Source organism: Podarcis cretensis (genome assembly GCF_951804945.1).
Source record: "Podarcis cretensis genome assembly, chromosome: 7".
In the NCBI taxonomy this organism is placed as follows: Eukaryota; Metazoa; Chordata; class Lepidosauria; order Squamata; family Lacertidae; genus Podarcis; species Podarcis cretensis.
The window spans coordinates 71,411,034-71,433,747 of record NC_137176.1 but is presented as its reverse complement, the minus strand read 5'-3'; the positions used below and the strand labels follow the sequence as shown (position 1 = coordinate 71,433,747).

Here is a 22,714-nt window from a genome sequence, read left to right as displayed (position 1 = left end):
AGATGTCTTCTGAATGTCAGGTAGTTATTTATCGCTTTGACATCTGATGGGAGGGCATGAGATTTTAGATTACACACATGTATTTAGTTGAATTTCAGGGCACACAGTCCTATTTACAGGGAAGTTTTTCTAAGGAACAAAGTTGAGGTAAGAAGACTTTAAATAAGAAACCAGAAGGAGGTTTGTCTAGTGATTTGTTATAAAATTTGGGTCTAAAATATATGTACAGTGGTACCTCGGGTTAAGTACTTAATTCGTTCCAGAGGTCCGTTCTTAACCTGAAACTGTTCTTAACCTGAAGCACCACTTTAGTTAATGCGGCCTCCTGCTGCCGCCGCGCCGCCGGAGCACGATTTCTGTTCTCATCCTGAAGCAAAGTTCTTAACCTGAAGCACTATTTCTGGGTTAACAGAGTCTGTAGCCTGAAGCGTATGTAACCTGAAGCGTATGTAACCCGAGGTACCACTGTATTGCAAACTGATATACAAAATTATTGAGAAGTCATCCAAGTAGTGAAAACTGATGAAAGTTAATTTGGCCACTTCTGGGTATCAGTATATATTGGTCTAGTATATATATTCATTACTTGTGAGACCAATTCATTCAGTTCAGTGGCAGAGCCCATGATTTGCATGCCAAAAGTTCTACGTTCAATACCTGATATTTTAAAAAAATCAAGTAGCAGGTGATGTGAAAGACTCCTGGTGGAGACAATGAAGAAGAACTAATCAATTGAGATAGGATGATATTGGGCTAGGTGGACAAATATTCTGACCTGGTATAGAACAGATTACTTTGCATCTGATCAAAGTTCCACCATTAGATAGCTGAAATCCTCATCAATCACTCAAGAGTTGTTTCTAGATTCAGGTAGGTGGCTGTCTTGGTCCGATGCAGTCGAAATAAATAAAACATTAAAAAATTGTCCAGTAGCATGTATCTGAATAAGTGTGCATGCACACAAAAGCTTATACTCAGAACAAACTTAGTTGGTCTCTAAAGTGCTACTGGACAATTTTTTAAATATTTTATTTATTTCAAGAGTTGTGTGTGTGTTTTGTTTTATTTTGTTGTTTTTTAGTATTTCTGCTAGGTCTGGCTCAGAAGAAGAAGAAGAAGAAGAAGAAGAAGAAGAAGAAGAAGAAGAAGAGTTTGGATTTGATATCCCGCCTTTCACTCCCCTTCAGGAGTCTCAAAGCGGCTAACATTCTCCTTTCCCTTCCTCCCCCACAACAAACACTCTGTGAGGTGAGTGGGGCTGAGAGACTTCAGAGAAGTGTGACTGGCCCAAGGTCACCCAGCAGCTGCATGTGGAGGAACGGAGACGTGAACCCAGTTCCCCAGATTACGAGACTACCGCTCTTAACCACTACACCACACTGGCTCCCAGTTATTGGCCTGGTGACATGATGTGGATAACCAGGAAGAACATTAATTTGTTCTCTTCCCATATCCAGAACTGAATTACTTTGGTTCTGACTTGTGGATCTGGTAACCTCTCTATTAACCACCACTGTTAAAACATCTGTTCCAAAATGGAAAGGCATAGCACAGCTAAGGTGGCTGGAGATGATGGGAGTTGCAGTCCAACATCTGGGGATCCAACACTGGTGAACATTGCTGTAGAGAATAGTGAACTAATTGGATCAAAAGTCTAAGGCAAATTTCCATATAAGGTTTCAAATCATCCTTATAATTTGCATGCTTGCAAATGTTTGGGTATGGCTCCTTTCCAATATATTTTTTGTATGTGGCGGGGTAACTCTTCTATGGTCCCAGTGTCCAGTAGTCTCTCAACAGACTGTCACAAGAAACAGTGTTTTTCATAAAATCTGAACCAAGAAACTGTTTTTCAGAATTTAAACCAGGATATGAAAACCACTAGAGAAAAAGTGTGGAAGGGACATGGGCTCTGCAACAATTTGTTCATGTGGTCATCAAGAAACAAAACCTTTGTATACAACATCTATACTAGTGAGATCTTTGATAGGTCACTCACCTCTCATGATCTGAGTCATAATTGGAATCTTTTAGCAATGTTGGCACCATGGCCCTGACAGAGAGGCATCTGTCATGTAGGCAAGCTGCCAAAGACAGCTTATTAACTGTGAACTGTGGCCTGATATGGCCCTATTTTTCCTCCTTAAGACCATCTAACTAGTTGAGAGGCCTTAAGAACTATGGATGAAGTAATAAGATTCTGATGAGGGAGATCTTCACCTTCCTGTGTGTCATCTTTGGGCAAACGATCTTCCTTATGAGAATAGGTTTGTGCTTACTAAGAAGAATATCTGCCATCTACTCTGTTCACATACTGTAAACAAGCTGATTTGCTTTTGAGGAATGTCACCCAAATGACTTCTTTTCTCCTTTGCCACACTGGAAGTTTCCCTATGGCCAAATTAACTTATTATTTTCACATTCACACCAAGCAGTTAAGAGTATTTGCAGACATTCCACAACCTCAAAGCAGCTTAGCTAATAACTATGGGCTCTCAGTAGCAACAGTCAGGTTTTAGCCTATTGTATAGAAGGTTAGCCTTGGTTATGGATTTCCCTAAAAATCAATTAATGTAGATTTCAAAGAAATCTCAGAGGGCTACTCTGGATCAATTTTTTTTCTTATTGAAGTGAGACAGCCAGCTGAGCTTTATTACATCCTGCACTTTTGCCCTTCCATGAAATATGATGCCAAGACCTGACAACTAAAGTTTCTGGGTTAATTTTTAGATGTGATAACTTAACCATGAGTTACATTTTACCTAATGATTTCAGTCTGGAAAGGAATACCATTTCATTTATATTAAAACAGTATCTTATCTAATTAATAAATTTATATACTGCTGGATTATTAGCATTTCTAAACAGTGTACATAAAAATTATCCCCAGGAAGTAGGACAATAAATAATTATCATAAAACTGAATGTTAGCTTAAAATGTCTGCTGGAACAAGGAAGTATTTGTCATGCACCTGAAGTTCAGTAAGGAAGGTGCCTGTCTAATCTCAGGAGAGAGTTCCACTGAATGCAAGGCTTAGAATCACAGAGTCATAGAGTTGGAAGTGCCCCAAACGGTCATCTAGTTCAAACACCCTGCAATTCAGGAATCACAGCTAAAGAATCCCTGACAGATGGCCTTCCAAACCCTTTCCTTCCAGTGAAGGAGAGTCCATCACCTTCTGAGGTAGCATTTTCCACTGTTGATGAGCTCTTATCATCAAAAAGTTCTTCCTGATGTTTAGTCAAAATCTCATTTCTTATAATTAGTTTGGGTCCTACCCTCTGGAGCAGCAGAAAAGAAGCATCTTCCACGTCATTGAGCTATTTGAAGATGGCTATCATGTCATCTGTCACCACTTCTAGAAGTCATGAGCCACACATCTGAGCAATGACAAACCAACAACTGAGACTCCCCCAAAGTTGACAGTGATCAGGATATCACTGATCGTGGACCCATGTTGTTCAGGACCTTGTAAATCTACACAAGAACCTTGGTCCTGGCCCAATAACACATGTGGAAACAGTGCAACATTTTAAGAATCATACTTTTGGGCTAGTCTGCCCCCATCAATAGTCTAGTCTCAGCATTTTGCACCAAGTGGAGCTTCCACACCAGATGCAAGCGTAGTCCCACATAGAGCACATTACAGTAAGAAAGCATCAAGGTTTACCAGTGCATGAATCACTGCTGCCAGGCTATCCCTTGTTGGTGACTTGGGGAAGTTAGTTGGTAGATCATCACACTTCTGGTGAAGTCCGGAGCTGGCTTCAGACATGTAAACTCATGCCCCTCCCCACAGTACACTTAGCTGTGAGTAGAGGTTGTGGGTTTTACCATTAAAATGACCTACACATCAATTATATTTCACTTAGGAGCATTGTAACAACTTAAAATGGGAGTTGTAATTTTATTTTTGTTTTTATTTTCTCAGATCCTTATACTAAATGAACAAAATTCAAAGTGAGAAGATAGTGTCAAAAATGCTGTGAACATCTGCAACAAATGTTGCCACAATGGGGAGGGGGAGAATATGGTACTTTTCCTACAGCTAAAACATTTGGCAGGGGGGGCAACAAAAGTAAACACCACTGCAGAAAGAGGCAGTGATTTTTAAACTGTTAGAAAATGAAATGAAAAACAAAGTAAGCACCCCTTCCCAGGAACAATTCGGAATGCTTCCCCACCATCATGAATTCATGCCCTTATGTTGGGCTTTTGCCTGCAGAAAAGAATCACACAAAGTTATAACTGAGGAGAAAGCACAGCCCAGGCCTAATTCTACGCAACACACTCAAATATTAAATCAAACTAAGGTGATCTTTAAAAAGAAAAATCTTTTTCTTTTTAAAATTTTCTGATTTCTCATAAAAAAAATATTGGCATGGTGACTGGACCATGGGCTCCATCCTGTTTGTCTGTCCTCTATTATCTTCCAAGTTGACATCCTATCAGTGAGTCTATGGTATTGTTACATCTAAGTCATATGCTTCAACAAAATAGCATCTATGGTACTGTCACCCTAGTACACCCCCTCCCCCAATTTTTAAGTTCCTAATGTGAAATGTCTCTTTGGTCCTAACTCACCTTTAGCTTGGCTCTTTTACTGGTTTATTCAAGGTACAACCCTTTAGGCAGGCTCTGTAGATAAGCAGCCCTGTCCCTCACCTTGGCCCTGAAGCTCTTTGGCACAGCAGCCATGAGTCTTTCCTTCTGCTTGCCACTACTCTTTCTTTCCATGCTCTGCAGCTACACTTTACACCCGTTCCCAACAACTGTAGAAAATCTCCATCTCAGTTTTGCTAACCTTCCAGATTGCCCCACCAGCTAGACCCCCCATGTCTGATTACCCTTAAAAGTGCTAGGATAGGGTGAGGAGATAAGGTGGGTCTGGTCTCCAGTCAGGTAGATGGAATGTACAGCAGATCACAATCTTAAACAATGGGGCACCTAAATTCTTCAAAGCAGAGAAAAATGGCAAGCAGAGACATTAATAGACTTCTGGGAGTAAGCATCCAGAGACAGCAAGCCTGTCAAAATGTTTTTCAGCTGGGATAGCGTCTGGCAAGACAGAAAGAAAAATTACCTACCAGGCATGAAAGAATGTTGATGATCATGACAAAGGTCACAGCAGGGAAAATGACACAAAGCCACACACAGTTAAATTCATTTCAAACCTACTGAAATCGTCAAGAGTTACCACTAACTTTGTACTGTATTGTTTTCAAAAGACTGTGAAGCATGAAACAAAGCACACAAGACAGGTTGGGGCAAGAAAAAACTAACATTGTAAATGTTCTTGTAAGCAGAAGAGGAAATATTGGAATATAGGTTGTTATACAGCTTGACATGACGAGCACTGAATGGCTCTAAATTTACTAATGTAACTTATCTCTACTTTTCAATGCATAATTTCTCAAACTTCACTAATCTGTAAAATTATTTTAGGCGTTGCATTGCTCGCATGCCAAGCAATGAACTCTGCTTGCATGGAATGCTGAAAGTGATTGCTACAAGCTGCCCCTACACAAAGAAAGGGCTGAAGAGAATTTCAAATGCTGCCTCACCCTTCACCGTCCATCCCCTTCTGGAAACAAAGGAGCTGTACCAGCTTTGCCATTTCCTGAAGCTAATTTTTTTTCCCTGCTCCATTTTCTCAACTGCTAGGGCAGCTTAGCAGCAACAGGAAGGAGAAAGTCCAGGCAGCCAGCAAGGGCAAACCCAGACTTCCTTTTGTGCCACGCTTAGGCACATGTTCAGGCATGAAAGCTCTATGTCCAAGTGGTGGTGGGTTTTTTGGTCTCAGCCAGAGGCGTCACAACTTTTGCTCCCCCAAAAAAGTCAAACCATTTTTGCAGGCAAAAATCAATGGGGGGGGGGGTTTGATACCACAGGGTACCACCTGACCTTGCTACGCCACTGGTCCCAGCCCTTTCCACCGGGAAACCCATGTCTTACTGCTGAATCGGAGCAAATGACAATTGGGTTTTCAGTGGATTGCTGTTTGCTCTGATTCAGCAGTCAAATGCATGTTTTCCCAGGGGAAACAGAGGGACCAAAAGAAACAGAAAAACACTCAGATACGGCGCTTTAAAGCGTGGACCTGTGCCTTGAAAGTGCAATACAAAATGAAGTCTCTTCTTAACTGCTCTGCTAGAAGTGCTCTACTCCCTCCTTCCTTGGAGCACAGGAACAACATAGATTTTGCATTTCTTTGTTTAATTAAATCAAGTCAATGTACAGTGTAATTAAATAAAGAATGGAAGGCCCTTTGCCGGCTTTAGGAGAGTTTTGTACATATTTCTTAAACCTTAAGTGGAAAAACTCTTTATTAGAATACTCAGTTGTTCTGCTGAGCTCCTGATTGGAAATGGTACTAATTCATATCTCAGTCAAAGTGTAACATATAAAAAACTTTTATTTGTTTTTACTTTGATAAAAGGTAATTCTCCAAGACTAGCTATGACTTCCAACCCTGAAGCCACTTATTTAAGAGTAGTCTTTAAAAATGAGAACTTCATGCCTAAAACACTCAAATATCTCATCATGCAACATTCTTCTTCATTTGTTATGCATGTACTAATATCACCAAAAAGTACTTTGAGAATATCATGCAGGTCAGCCTAGTAGCTATATCTTTAATAGCTATGTTCCCATTAGAGAGCACACAATATAAAAGTACATAATGGACTCAATAAATATTTTGACTTTTCTTTCAGCAGCAATTTAACTAAAAAGCAACACTACTGCTATTAATTTAACTATTATCCAACAACTGTCTAGTACAGCAACTATCTAGTAGCCTGTATGCTTAAAGCAAACAGCTTCCTCCTTTTTTTCCTTTTTTAGGGACTCGGCTGATGTATTTTTTTGGGTGCAGAGAGGTTCACAGAACAAGGTGGAATTCCACTTCAGAAGATAGAAAGCACACAGAGTATGATTGGCATAAATAAGATGAAGGTTTTTTTATATTTCACTTAAAGTCTTTGCAAGGTGGCCTACAATATGAGTTATAAAAGCAATACTAAAAATAAGAAGAGCCCTTCTGGATCAGACCAAAGGCCCATCCACAGTCACCAACCAGATACCTATGAGAAGCCCAAAGGCAGGACATGAGTGCAAGAGCAGTTTTCCACACTCATACTGCCTCCATTATTTGAGATAATATATAGTCACCATGATTAGTAGCCACTGGTAGCTTTCTCCTGCATGAATTTGACTGATGCCCTTTTTAACAGAGAGGGCCCTATAATTAAGCATGATGAGACATATGTCTCAGGTGGCTGATCACAGAAGTCCATGGACTGCTCAGTCACTAGTCAGTCTGCCTGTTGTAGAAGCAGTTGCCATCACATCCACAAATGACTGGCTATCTGCCTGCTGTGAAGTGCAGTCCCCTGTTGCGGGGATTTGGATGGCAGCACTCCAAAAGGGTTATCTGAGCCCACCACTCCTTACTGTGAAATAGGGGCCCTTCCTCAGAGTGAAGTATTGTGATTAAGGTGACTATGGAGAGTGCCTGCATCACTGCTGCCACTTTGCCACTAAAGTGGCAAACACGTGGCCATCTTAGTTTAGCTTGGTTAAAGTTTGAATTATTTTTGCTGCTATAGCGGCAAAGCAGCAGACACTCTCTGTGCCTACCTCAGCCACAATGCCCCATTATGAGGAACAGCCTCATTCCTGTAGAACACAGCACTGAGAGGTATGAATGGCCCTAAACTGGAGCTGGCAGTATGGACAGGAGGAGCAGGAAGAGCAACAACTGCAAGGTGGTGGCAGGCAGGAAGAGGAGAAGAACAAAGGAAAATGCAGTGAGGTGTGGAAGAGGGGGGAAGCAACTGCTACCCACTTCAGGTGATGGACTGTTTTGTGCTGCCTTTTAAAGCAGTTTTAAGTTGCATTGAATGGAAGATCATAGAATAAGCTTTAAATCAGTGTTTCCATTCAGAGTTAGCATAAAGACCTTAAGATTGACTCATAAAAAACTTACAGGTCTTCACAACACATCTAAAGACAGCAAGAGAGGGGGCTTGCCAGATTGCCCGGGGGAGATCATTTCTGGAAGCTCTGAACAGAGTAGCTGCCTCTGAAGCACTCCATCAACCATATACAACCATATACAAACCTATAATTTCCTCTCAGGTTGCCTTGAAGACTGAGCTGGAAGTAAAAGTGGGTCAGGCCAATTCAGTGATATTTGAAGGGCTATTCAATAAAATGCATTACTATTTGTACCATGTTGCAATGAGAAGAGTAGATGTTTTCAAGAGGAGCCACAGAGATGGGTAAGAGCCTCAGACTGGCAAATGGTCCAGTAATTGAATACATGGCAGCAACAGCTTCTCTGAAAAAGTAATGGTGCCTTGCTGCAGTTATCTCTGCCCCAATCCATTTTGTGTAACTTACTACCAACAAGGTGATCAATGCTCTTGTGATCTTGAAAATGTGATTCCAAAAGGGAGACACTGCTGGTGAGGGAATATGTGTGCATATTCAGAAGACCAGGCAGGGTGATGGAGTGCAAAGGACACTATTAGGCTCTTCCAATCTTGTTCCCTTAAGCTTCTGAATACCAGGCTGGAGAAGGCTTGTGGCAGTCTCTAATTTAATACTGTTGAGGTTAAATTTCATGATCTGCCAGCCAGAAACAAGCTGACTTGTAAGATGACCCAGACTAAGGATCCTGGTGATAACACTGAGGACCAGGCCCGCTACCCAGCTTTCCCAGTGCAGAAATCAGTAGGCAAAAACAGAATGTGTTCCTTAGATACAGAACACAAACTGGCAACTTATGTTAAAAGAATGTATTACTCACTGAAGACTCTCTGAAGTAAGGTGGTTATCTCATTGCATTGCATTGCATTTCTTTTTCTTTTTCTTCATTTCCCACCCGTCTCACACAAGAAAAATCTCTATTAAATATTGATATAGTGAGGGCAAAAACCTATTTAATCCTATGTACACTTAGCTAGATGTAAGCTCCATTCCACACAGTGGGCTTTACTTCCACATAAATATGCATAGGATTATTCTGCAGAAGTGTTTTTGTTTTGTTTTTTACTATTTCTGTTCAGCAATTGTATTTATGTTCAGCAAACGACTGTAATTTAATATATGGAATTTCCTGGCTGGTATTGATTTTGGTGCTGTTTTGTTTTATTGCTGTTTTGTCTAAATATTTTAACTGGAAATAGCTTTTATAGTTATACATTATGATTACATGTAGAATAATCTCTCTTTTGTTTTAACTCCTTTGGTCACTCCTTGGTCTTTGTGCTAAAAAAATACATTTCATAAAAAGTGTAGTGATTGTTATTTGCCATTTGAAAGCTGTTGTTCTATATTTCAAAGTCATTCACTTTACTTTTTATTGAAAATTATTTTATTTTGGATACAAAACCAATTGTTAGGCTGGAAATAGAATGAAAATAATGTAGTAAGGTAAAAGGTAAAGGACCCCTAGACAGTTACGTCCAGTCAGAGGTGACTATGGGGTTGCGATGCTCATCTCACTTCAGGCCAAGGGAGCCGGCGTTTGTCCACAGACAGCTTTCCGGGTCATGTGGCCAGGATGACTAAACCGCTTCTGGTGCAACGGAACACCGTGATGGAAGCCAGAGCACACAGAAACACTGTTTACCTTCCCACCGCAGCGATACCTATTTATCTACTCTCAAAGTTAACCTCACTTAGAAAGAAGAGTACAGTGGAACCTTGGTTTTTGAGCAAGAAGATCAAACGCATCCATTCTCAAGGAAATCAGCCCTGAGTGCTCACTGGAAGGACAGATCCTGAAACTGAGGCTCCAAAACTTTGGCCACCTCATGAGAAGAGAAGATTCCCTGGAAAAGACCCTGATGTTGGGAAAGACTGAGGGCACAAGGAGAAGGGGACGACAGAGGACGAGATGGTTGGACAGTGTTCTTGAAGCTACCAACATGAGTTTGACCAAACTGCGGGAGCCAGTGGAAGACAGAAGTGCCTGGCATGCTCTGGTCCACGGGGTCACGAAGAGTCAGACACGACTAAACAACTAAACAACAACAACAAAAGTTTGAAAAAAGCCATTCAATTTGTTTGCTGGTAAGTTAAGGGTTAGTTAAAGTGTTTAATTTGAACTCTTTGCCCTGGAATTTACTAGAGTCAATAGGAATTCTTGGATGATAAACAGACATAACTCAGCATAATATTGATTTATAAAGTTACTTATAAAATCACCTAGATAGTTATATTAGTTGCTCTTTTTCTCATTGATTTTCTATTAATTACTATGGACAACAGCATCTGTACAAGCCACTTGACAGACAAAAATGAATCCATCAACTCACAGCAGAGGGTTTACTGGTACCAGTTTGCTTATAAAAAACCAAAAAACCACATAGCTCATTATTTTGATTCATTCTTGCATGATGTTATTTCTGTAATCATTTGTATCCATAAAGAAACCAAAATGCTTCTACTTCTACTTCTACTAATTATATTATTTTCAAATTCAAATAAGGTATGAAGTATGGGGGGCTGTTTTTGGCACTATTTTGCCTCAAATGTCACTTATAATTTTAATGTACACCAAGCAACCATCACTGACAACTAGGGCAACATTTTGAAATTAAGATTTCAGAATCATTTGTCTACGGTATTCAGTTTATTTAACAATGTGAACACTCTTCCTAGATTGCAAATGCAAATGCAAACATGAATTTGATTAAGTTCTGTGTTGGAAAATAAAACTCCTAGGTGGTTATCACCTATGGAGGCTAAGGAGGTGAAGAAACTTAATATGGAATCCAAATGGCCAAAATACTCTGAAATTTTAGAACAAGAAAGCGGTGAATTTAAACTACAGAGTTTTGAGAAATTAAAGCCCAAGGTGCGAGATTGGCTTCATTATTATCAAATAATGGAAACTTTTAAACAAGACAGGAAAATTGGCTTCCAGGTGGAGAAATCGAAATTGGAAACAGAATTGTTAGAACCCAATACTAAGAATGTATCAAGAATGTATAATTTGTTGCTGAAGTGGAATACAATAGATGAGACAGTTAAATCAGCCATGATTAAATGGGCACAGGACGTTGGACATGACATTATGTTTGCTGACTGGGAACAGTTATGGACCACCGGTATTAAATTTACGGCATGTAATGCCCTAAGAGAAAATATTATGAAAATGATTTACAGGTGGTACATGACCCCAGTTAAGCTTGCGAAGATTTATCATCTGCCCAACAATAAATGTTGGAAATGTAATGAGACTGAAGGTACCTTCTTTCACCTTTGGTGGACCTGCCCAAAGATTAAAGCCTTCTGGGAAATGATTTATAATGAAATTAAGAAGGTACTTAAATGTACTTTTCACAAGAAACCAGAGGCATTTCTCTTGGGCATGGTCGGCCAATTGGTGTCAAGGAAGGATAGGACTTTTTTTATGTACGCCACTACAGCAGCAAGGATCCTTCTAGCAAAGTATTGGAAGACACAAGAACTCCCCACACTGGAAGAATGGCAGACGAAAGTGATTGACTTTATGGGATTGGCAGAAATGACTGGCAGAATCCGTGACCAAGAGAAGGAGACGGTGGAGGAAGACTGGAAGAAGTTTAAAGCTTATCTTAAGAACTGTTATAATATTGATGAGTGCTAAAATGTCAAGGGGAAGGAAGATGCAGAATTGCAGCTGAAAATGTTATTTAAGGTGAAATTGAGAAAGATAACAAATTTAAATTTAATTGGCTAAAAGGGTTGCTGAAAAACTGTAAAACAAGGACGCAAAAAAGGTGAGGTATGGGGAAGTCCGAGAAAGGAGGCTTATGAAAATGAGGTTAAGAATTTATATTTGTGTGTTTGTTTGTATTGGTGGATGTTTTTACGTCGTTATTGTTTTGTCTTAAAATTGGAAAATTAATAAAAATTATTATAAAAAAAAAAGAATTTGATTAAGTTCTGGTATTGCTTTTATTTTTGAAAAATGTTTTTCCTGTAAACAAATTTCACCTCCAATGATACGTTGTCAGCAGATGATACTTTATCTATAAGTGTACAGAACTAATCTGTAATTAATGACTACCTGTTGATTGTTTGGAAGCTTCGCAAAAACCTTCTGACAGTTTTGTCTATACCATCTGAAGGAGTAGACTCTTTGTTCAGCTAGCAGTGGAAAAGTACTTACACGGCACAAACAGGAATGTTTGTCATGGAACTCCATCCTTCTCCATCTTAGTAACCATCCTTCCCCAGATTAGTAGGTAAAGGTAAAGGTACCCCTGCCCGTACGGGCCAGTCTTGACAGACTCTGGGGTTGTGCGCCCATCTCACTTAAGAGGCCAGGGGCCAGCGCTGTCCGGAGACACTTCCGGGTCACGTGGCCAGCGTGACATCGCTGCTCTGGCCAGAGCCAGAGCCGCACACGGAAACGCCGTTTACCTTCCCGCTGGTAAGCGGTCCCTATTTATCTACTTGCACCCGGAAGTGCTTTCGAACTGCTAGGTTGGCAGGCACTGGGACCGAGCAGCGGGAGCGCACCCCGCCGCAGGGATTCGAACCGCCGACCTTTCGATCGGCAAGCCCTAGGCGCTGAGGCTTTAACCCACAGCGCCACCTGCGTCCCTCCCCAGATTAGTAGCTTTTCCCAAAGAAGGAGACATTTCCAACTAGTAAATTATATAACTTTTTTTTTCTTTATTCAAAGAGAGAAACTGTGTGTTATTTTATAAACTTTACATATGGCAAGGGAGGGAGATGATACATGGAACAGATTCAACCGTAAATCATTATTGTTTCAAAAATGAGAAACAGACAATTTTCAGCTGAAATTGTTTATCTTCTAGTTCTATACCAAGTTTTCACACTGAAAGATATTCAAACATATTACATATATACAGTGGCGTAGCGTGGGTTGTCAGCACCCGGGGCAAGGCAAGTAATTTGCGCACCCTAACCCGTGAATTTGCGCCCCCTAACCCTATCCCTAACCCTAACCCCAAGATGTTGCGCCCGGTGCGGCCGGCCCCCCCTGCACCCCCCACGCTACGCCACTGCATATATAGCTAAATGAAATGGAACATACTTCTGTGCATAAGGCTTTATTCAACATATCTAATTAAGGGACTCCAAGCAGTAGGGCAGAGCAGTCCCTCTGCCTGAAACACTGCAGAGCTGAATCTGAAAGATATTGCCAATCTGGGTTGACAATACTGAGTTGCATGGATCATTGGTCTAGCTCAGTATAAGATAGCTCTTCATAGCCTTGGGTATATGAAACACATTTTCCCGATTACTGACTCTAGCTGTAGCTGGAGGAATGTATTTCAGGTCATCTAAAAGCACTTCCCACTGGTTAACAATTTAAAGTTTGAGCTATACTGTCTGCTTCAAACATTATGAAATTTTTGAATAAAAATAATTTTCACATGGAAAGCTATGTGCACCCTCCAACATTGATGGCAAATGCATACAAATCTATTTTGCTAGATAAGTACACTACATAAAAACTGTAGTTTCCTACAGATATGTGATCTGATCTGCACATATGAATTCATCAGACATGACGGAGTTTACGTAGGGGAGGGGTTCCCAAACAGTGGTCTGCAGATGAACTTCATTCAGATAGCTGTATTTTTACAGACATGATTTGGACTAAGGATCATATAGAATCTAGCACAACAATTGCTACAACAGGCAGAAAAATCACCAAGTGCTCTGCCAAGACCCTCAGCAATTTTCAAGTGGTCTGTGGGGCAGGATTGGGAACCACTGGTGTAGGACACACGAGACATATATTTCTGTTACTGTGTATTGTGTATATGATGTGGCCCACAAAATAACTCTTTCTATCTTGCTAACTTTTCTTGTTTTTAAGGTACTTTGAGATTTTATTCAGAAAGGTGAGGAGGAATCAGCATCTCTCAAAATTTGGCTTATAATAACATGTGTCATTTTCCTCTTTTATCTGAGAATAAATAGCTATTTCATCATTTGTACATGATTATCACAACCACACATTTCCTATGCATAGAGTGCCAATGGGCACCCCAGAGTCATGTCCATCTGTTAGGATGGATGTTTGCCTGCTTCAGGATTAGCAAGGTCTTGCTGAAGTTATAAATGGTAAGTAATAATGGCTTGTCATGAGCAGCCTTTGCAATACTGGAAATGCTATCCTTTTTTCTTTGCCAAGACTGAATAGCTAGAAACACATATTATCCTATATTTAATCTTGCAAGGACTTAAAATACAGTATTTATCAACTTGACTGCACAGTTCCATCAAAACAATTTTAGCGAAATTTTGCTTCTGAAACACATATTAACTGGTCTCCTGTTTGTAATTGTTTAGGAAAGAACTAGTTGTTTGCTAGGCTTTTTAATATTCCATTCTGACCTGAGGGCTCTATGGAGCTCTGTGGCATGATATCTCTTTAGAAAATAAACTTATTTCTGCCTGCATTCTGTTTTTTTTTTTTTATAATGATTTTTATTAATTTTCCACACATAAAATGAAGAACAATGTAACACAGTATTACTTCATAATCATCAATTCATAGCCTTTTTTCTTTGACTTCCCCATACCTCCCTATCCCTGCATCCTTGTTTAAAATTCTTTAGCAACCCTTAAGTCCATTGTCTTAGTTCTTTTTCATAAATATTTCTTAAGTTTTTTTTTTTGTTTACTGCTGCAATTCTTTACTTCTTACCCCCTGACATCTTAACATTCCTCAATTTTACAATTATTTTTAAGATATATCTTGAAGTTCTTCCAGTCCTCTTCCACTGTCTCTTTCCCCTGGTCCCGGATTCTGCCCGTCATCTCAGCCAGTCCCATAAAGTCAATCACCTTTGTTTGCCATTCTTCCAGAGTAGGTAGTTCTTGCGTCTTCCAATACTTTGCCAGTAGAATTCTTGCTGCTGTAGTGGCATACATAAAGAATGTCCTATCCTTCCTTAACACCACTTGGCCCACCATACCCAAGAGGAAAGCCTCTGGTTTCTTAGGAAAAGTCCACTTAAGAACCTTCTTAATTTCATTATAGATCATTTCCCAGAAAGCTTTAACCTTTGGGCAGGTCCACCAAAGGTGGTAGAAAGTGCCTTCAGTCTCATTACATTTCCAACACTTATTATTAGGCAAATGATAAATTTTTGTAAGCTTGACTGGGGTCATGTACCACCGGTAGATCATTTTCATAATATTTTCTTTTAAAGCATTACATGCAGTAAATCTAACACCGGTGGTCCATAACTGTTCCCAGTCAGCAAACATAATATCATGACCTATGTCTTGTGCCCATTTAATCATAGCTGATTTCACCGTTTCATCCTGTGTATTCCATTTTAACAGCAAGTTATACATTCTTGATAAATTCTTAGTATTGGGTTCCAACAATTCTGTTTCTAATTTTGACTTCTCTTTCTGAAATCCTATTTTCCTGTCCTGTTTAAACATCTCATTTATCTGATGGTAATGCAACCAATCTCGAACCTTAGGTTTTAGTTTCTCATAACTCTGAAGTTTCACCCTTTCACCATCGTATTCTATAATCTCATGATATTTTGGCCATTTAGAATCCATATTAAGCTTTTTTACTTCCCTAGCTTCCATTGGTGACACCCACCTAGGGGTTTTGCTTTCCAACAAGTCTTTGTATCTAATCCAAACATTATACAATGCTTTCCTTACAATATGGTTTTTAAAACTTTTATACACCTTTACCTTGTCGTACCATAAATATGCATGCCAACCAAAACTATTGTCATACCCTTCCAGATCCAAAATGTCAGTATTCTCAAGAAGTAGCCAGTGTTTCAACCAGCAGAAAGCTGCTGATTCATAGTAGAGTCTTAAGTCCGGCAGGGCAAACCCCCCTCTATCCTTTGCATCAGTTAAAATCTTAAATTTAATTCTGGGCTTTTTGCCCTGCCAGACAAATTTTGATATATCTTTCTGCCACTTCTTGAAACAATCCATCTTGTCCACAATCTGCAGCGTCTGGAATAAAAACAGCATTCTAGGCAATACATTCATCTTAATGGTAGCAATTCGGCCTAACAAGGAAAGTTTCAGCCTTGACCATATTTCCAAATCCTTTTTAACTTCTGACCAACATTTTTCATAATTATCCTTAAATAAATTCACATTCTTGGATGTTAAGTTTACCCCCAGGTATTTTACCCTTTTTGTAATTTCCAAACCTGTTTCATTCTGGAAACTCTCTCTTTCTTCCATTGTTAAATTTTTTTCCAACACTTTCGTTTTTTGTCTGTTCAACTTAAAACCTGCTACTCGACCAAATGTTTCAATTAATTCTAATACTCTTTTAGTACTAGTGTCTGGCTGTTGCAAAGTCAATACTAGGTCATCTGCAAATGCTCTTAATTTATAATGTCTAACTCCGACCTGAACTCCTTTAACCAACTGGTCCTTTCTAATCATGTTTAACAAAACCTCCAGGACCGATATAAAAAGCAAAGGGGATATTGGGCAGCCCTGTCGTGTACCTTTTTCTATAGGTATTTCTTCTGTTACCACGTTATTTACAATTAATTTGGCCTTTTGTTGAGAGTATATTGCACCTATACCGTTTTCAAAACCTTGTCCTACCCCCATCCCTTGGAGATTCTTTTTCATAAAAGTCCAACAAATATTGTCAAAGGCTTTCTCCGCGTCCACAAAAATCAAAACTGCTTTCCTGTTAATGTCAACGTCCAGCAGCTCCAAAATGTCTATAATGTTCCTCACATTGTCTGACATATGTCTACCTGGGAGAAAGCCTGTTTGGTCCTTATGAATCTCATCTGCCAACACTCTTTTCAATCTTTTTGCCAAAATGTCTGCAAAAATTTTGTAATCCACATTAAGTAAAGATATAGGGCGGTAGTTTTTAACTTGGTTCTTCTCAGTCTCTGTTTTCGGTATAAGTGAGATGAAAGCCTCTTTCCACGATTCAGGTGCCTTTTTCCCCTTTAAAATTTCATTGCAAACTTCCTTCAATGGTTGTATCAGCCATTCTTTCAGCAATTTGTAGTATTTGGCCGTCAGGCCATCTGGTCCTGGTGATTTTCCCAATTTCATATTTTGAATGGCACCCTCTATTTCTTGTTCTGTTATTTCCTCATTTAAGATCCTTTTACTTTGTTCTGAGATTTTTGGTAAACCGTATTTTCTAATGAATTCTTCTATTTCTTGCTCGTTGGTTGGCCCTTGTGCGTACAATTTCTTAAAAAAGCTTTGAAAACAATTGTTAATCTCGTTGGGTTTGTGGATAATCTTTCCATCCATTTCTAAACTTGTTACCGTGTTCATTTTCTGCCTTTTTTTCAATTGCCATGACAGAAGTTTCCCACATTTATCCGCTGACTCAAAAGTTTTTTGTCTCATTTGCTTTATCTTCCATTCTATTTGTTGGTTCATAAGTTCCATGTATTGCATCTGATGAAACTTTATTTCTCTCAAAATCTCATGAGACTTTGGTTTAGACCTCAACTTCTTCTCTCCTTCTTTTATTTTTTCTAAAATTTTTTCCTTCTTTTCATTTTGTTGCTTCCTCTTAATAGAATTTTGTTGAATTAGGAAACCTCGCATCACGGCTTTGCTTGCGTCCCAGATTATTCTTTTTTCCACATCTGTTTTCCTGTTGATCTCAAAATAATCTTTTAATGTTTTAAGGGCCTTCTTATGGATCTCTTCATCCTTGAATAGGGTGTCATTCATTCTCCATCTAAAGGAACCAGTTGTTGTTAGTTTCATCTCCATCTTGACCGCATTATGGTCGGAGCACGTTTTTGGGCAGATTTCTACTTTTTTTGTTCTTGACGCCAGACTACTAGAAATCCAAATTTGGTCTATTCTTGTCCATGTCATTTTTGCTTCAGAGAAGAAGGTTCCCTCTCTCTCTAGAGGATTCTTTATTCTCCAAATATCAATCAAGTCCATAGTTTCAGTCATTTCGAAAAAGATCTTTGGTAGTCTCCCTTCTTTTGAAATCACTTGTCTCTGTGCTTTATCCATGTTTGTTGAAACAACTCCGTTCATGTCTCCCATCATTAGGATTTTATAGTCTAAAAAGTCAACTAATGTCTCATGCAACTTCCTAAAGAATTCGGCCTTCCCTTCATTTGGGGCATAAACTCCCACAATTAATATCTTTTCTCCTTGAATTTGTATTTCAATTGCCAGGTATCTTCCTTGTTCATCTTTAAATATTAATTTTGGGGCCAACTTTTCCTTTGCATAAATCACCACACCTCTTTTCTTTACTTTATCTGATGAGATGAATTCTTGACCGAGTCTCTTATTTATTAATAATTTCCTGTGTATCCTGGCAATATGGGTTTCTTGCAAACATATTATGTCTAATTGTTCTTTCTTCAGAATGTGAAAAACCTGTCTTCTTTTCCGAGGAAGGTTCAAGCCATTACAGTTCCAACTAAGGAGTTGCAGAGACATTTTGTATTTAGGTAGCTGTTCCTCCAACTGCTCCAAGCTTCTGCTCTTCCTCCGATGGTGGTAGTGAAAGTCCAAATGACAAATTTGCTATATCGGGTGGTTCCCTCTCCTCCACGGTTCCTTTCTGCAAATCCTCCAGATACTTCTCTAGAAATAGTTCTTTGTCCTGAATTGTTTTTATTTTAATCTTCCTTCCATTGAAGTTAAAGGACAATCCTTGTGGAAATTCCCATCTGAATGGTATGGTGTTTTTCTTCAGCAGGTCTACTAAACTCTTGTAATATGTTCTCACCTCTAAAATGTATTTAGGAATGTCCTTAAAAATCTGTATCTGACAATTTTGGATCACCAATGCCTTTTGGTAATGCAAATTCAGTATTCTATCTCTTTCTTCTTTTGATCTCAATGTAATTAAGCAATCCCTTGGTTTTTTGTCCTGCCTTCTGCCCAGTCGAAAGGCTGAAATTATCTCAAGTTCCTCATCTTCCTCCCATTCTTCCCGCCAAAAAGTTATAATGTTCTCTGTGAGAAATTTCACAAGATTGTCCCCTTCCACTTCAGGCACCAATCTAAATTTTAAATTCTTCTCTTTACGTTGAAGTTCCAGTAAGGAGAGGGCTGCATCATGCTCATTCACTTTTTTAACAATAGGCCCAAATTTTTCCCTTGTCTCTTCAGCTGTTATTTTTGCACTTTCTGCAATCTTTCGTGTTTCTGAATTTTCCTGAATTAATCTATTTATAGAATCTGTGTTCGATGCGACACTAGCCGTATTCACGTCCAACCTTGTTGTCAACTCTGTTAATTTTTTAGAGTTCTCTGTCGAAAGTTTTGTCAATGCTTCCAGGGATTGATTTATTTTAAGTAGAGCCTGAGTCATAGGATCCATAGAAGCTGGTGTTTTTTCCTGCACAGCTGCAGTTCCTGATATAGAGGCCCTTTTCTTGTGAGCTTGTTTTGCTTTCTGCCTTGTTACTATCTCATCTGTAGGGGCACTCATATCCTCAAGGTCGTTCTCACAGAGTTGATTCCCAAGTGGAAAATCCCACTGTTACTTTTTCAAGTGCAACAGTTTCAGATAGAGCCCTCTAGAGGGAGCATTCAATTGTATCCAAATGGCAAAGATGGAAAAACAACAAAGAAGCAAGGAAGAAGTAGCCAAAAGTTTCCAATATCCAAATTGTAAAGTCTCTATTTTTCTATTTGGCCAAAATGCAACAAAGTACATCTAAGGTCCGATAACTTTTTTGCAAACAAGTCCCCACTTCTCAGAGTTTGACAGACCACGTCCCAGGTGTCTTGTTTGGGCAGCCCGACCCCAGGGGATTTGGCAATGGAAGTTCTTAATTTTCCATTAATTTTCCAGCAGATTAACAACGTTCCAATCCCTTCCCCCCTTCTCCTGCCAGTCTGGGGGGAGGTTTTAAGTCCGATGTCAGTTTGACAGCTTAAAAAAAATTAGAAAGGTTCCCTTTAAGTGCAGCTTGATTTTCGTTGCTTTATTCCTTCTGCAGTTCCGGGGAGGCAGACTTCCTTAATTTTTGCCTTTCCCGTTTTCAGCCAATTTTATTTTTTTAAAAGTCCCGTTACTTTTCCAATCTTACTCACGGGTGTTGTGGTCAAATTCCAATTGCAGGAAGGAATCGGCGCTCTCCGCTCATGGCGACGCGGCTTCACTCCGCTAGCTGGGTGACGACTCTCAGCACCGCGCTTACCCCGATGCCGCTCAGAAGCCTTTAAAAAGGCTCCCTCACAGTACCGGGGGGCGCAAAAGGTGCCCACCGAATCTCCTTTGTTCACAGGCTCCGCGCCTGTGATTTTAGGGGTCCCCCGCTTGCCGTAGCGGGTAAGACCCGAACTAACGGAGCAGTCCTGCCTCGGAGCTCGAGGCTCGGACCGCCATTAAGCGCTGGCGCCGACCGGAAGTCTTCTGCCTGCATTCTGAACTCCCTCTCCCCTCACCCATCTGCACTACTCAAGTGTTCTCATCTTGTCTAATATAAGACTACAACTTCTCTTTTCTGTAAAGCACACAACTCACTGCTAGTATTTAATATATATTAAATAGTAGCAATACAACAGGAAAGCAAAGAAAATATTTTAATTCTGAACACTTCAAGTTAGTTAAACCTTTTGGAGACTAAGTGAAAAATGGAAGTTCCACTCCTAGTTCTGCTTTAAAAATTGATGTGAAAAACATATGACTGAGGCATCCTCCAGGTTTAGGATACCGAACGGATATCTCATTCACCATCTGTCAAATTCCAATTAAGGCAATCTATTCTCACCAGATTTTCCCCCCTCTCTCAAGCCTAATTTGATTGGTAAATTATGAGTCTTCCTTTCACCTTTATATTTCCTGACTCACTTCCATAATAAATGTAAAGCTTGCCATTTTTTGTGTTTCTTCCCAAGCTTGATTTGTTTTTCAACAAATTGTTGTTTGACCCTGGAAAGATTAGCAGTTCTCACATGGCCATGCATGGTAATCTGGCATGTATGCAGTTCCCACTTTATGAATACAGTGTGTTCCCTGGAAATCACTTGTTAGGCGAAATTCACATAATGAGTCAATGATTTCTGTTCTCATAACAAGTCAACAATTTCCATTGAATCCTATAGGAAAATTTATAATGCGTTCCTGAACACGGAATCTGCAGTGCATATAGCAATGTTTGGATTCCCTGTGTTCAGATAAGTGAATAGTCTCATAGCAAGCATTCATAGAGTCGGACCAGCATATATGTTATATCTATCTATCTGTCTATCTTGCATTCTTTGTATTCCTAGTAAGTTATGAAGCTTTCCAGAGGGCATTGGATAAGTCACTGGATGCATTCATAGGTAAACCCTGGTTTATCATTGTAAGAATGAGTTACAGTGAGCCTCTGGCTCATGTGCACAAATACACACATACACACCTTCTCCTTTGCTAGCACAGCTGCAAGAAACACATAAGCTTTCATTCTTGTTTTAGATTAGCCATGATTTAGCCATTTTTAACTATGAATAATCTTAACTACAACTAAATGAAAGAACCTAGCTTTATAAACCATGATACTGGTTTGTTTCTACATGTCATAGTTAAGACTGATCACAGTTTGTCTACATTCAGATGTCAGGACAGGTTGTGGTTAATCTGAAATCGAAACAAAATTTGCTAGACTCCACCTTGTGGACACATGGAAGGAAGGAATGAAGGAAGGAAGGAAGGAAGGAAGGAAGTATGCAAGATCAAGACTAGCTGCAGCTCACTTTCATAACACTAAACCATGTTTTAGCATTACATCCAAAAGAGACCACCATCTCTTAATCTTGTATATAAGAGAAACTAAAGTCCTGCTCCCTCTCTCTCTCTCTCTCTCTCTCTCTCACTCTCTCATTTAAAGGTGCTCCATAATGCTCCATGCAAGTAGTAATGAAATATTATTTTTGTTCTGTCTCCATTTATTATTTACATTAGCTGCTTTTTTTGTTATTTGTTCAACTATAGAGATAGTGACTCTGCATGTGATGTGTATATTTAAAAAGAGCCAGAAAGATAGGTAAGCTATTTGGCTCTGAGACAAGAACAGACTGACAAAGCATGTTGTGACTATCAGGAACCAAGAGTCCAAAATCCTCATTTAGGAAAAGAAATATCTATATTTAGTTCTATATCACTCAAGAGGTTATTTTTAACACAATAAATTATCGGTTAACAGTTCATCATCCAAAGCTAGGTGGACAAAATGATACATGGAATGATTGAAGCCAAAACCATTATTTACATCCATTTCATTTAGGTTTATTTTTGGGCTCCTCAAACCTTATGCTCATTCCTGCTTTTCTTTTGATTCTTTTACCTTCCACATTCTGAGCTTCTCTTTCTTATTTTTCTATAATCTGCATTCCCTGTGTGAATTAGTGCTTCTTTATACCTTATAGAATCTAGAAGTTTAAAACAAATGAATACAACAATCTAACTTTCAATCTACTGATCACAGGCAGTACTAAATTCCAAGTTTACATTGTATACTATACCAAATTAAAGTCCCTCATAATGACAAGAAGAGAAATAGAGTTGTAGAGTTGGAAGGGATCTCAAGAGTCATCTAATCCCACCCCCTGCAATGCAGTAATCACAGCTAAAACATTCATGATATCCAATCTCTGCTTTAAAACTTCCAAGGAAGGTGAGTCTAGCATCTAGTGGGAGTCTGTTCCACTGCTGAACAGCTCCTACTGTCAGAAAGTTCTTCCTGGTGTTTAGTCAGAATCCCATTTGTTGTA

General features: G+C 39.4%; 1 protein-coding gene across 22 annotated transcripts in view; it reads right to left on the bottom strand.

The window, feature by feature from the left end:
* RIMS2 (regulating synaptic membrane exocytosis 2) overlaps positions 1–22,714 on the bottom strand; it is a gene marked incomplete at its 5' end in the record, with an annotated part of 372,013 nt that overhangs the window by 246,885 nt on the left and 102,414 nt on the right. The window lies entirely within an intron of this gene.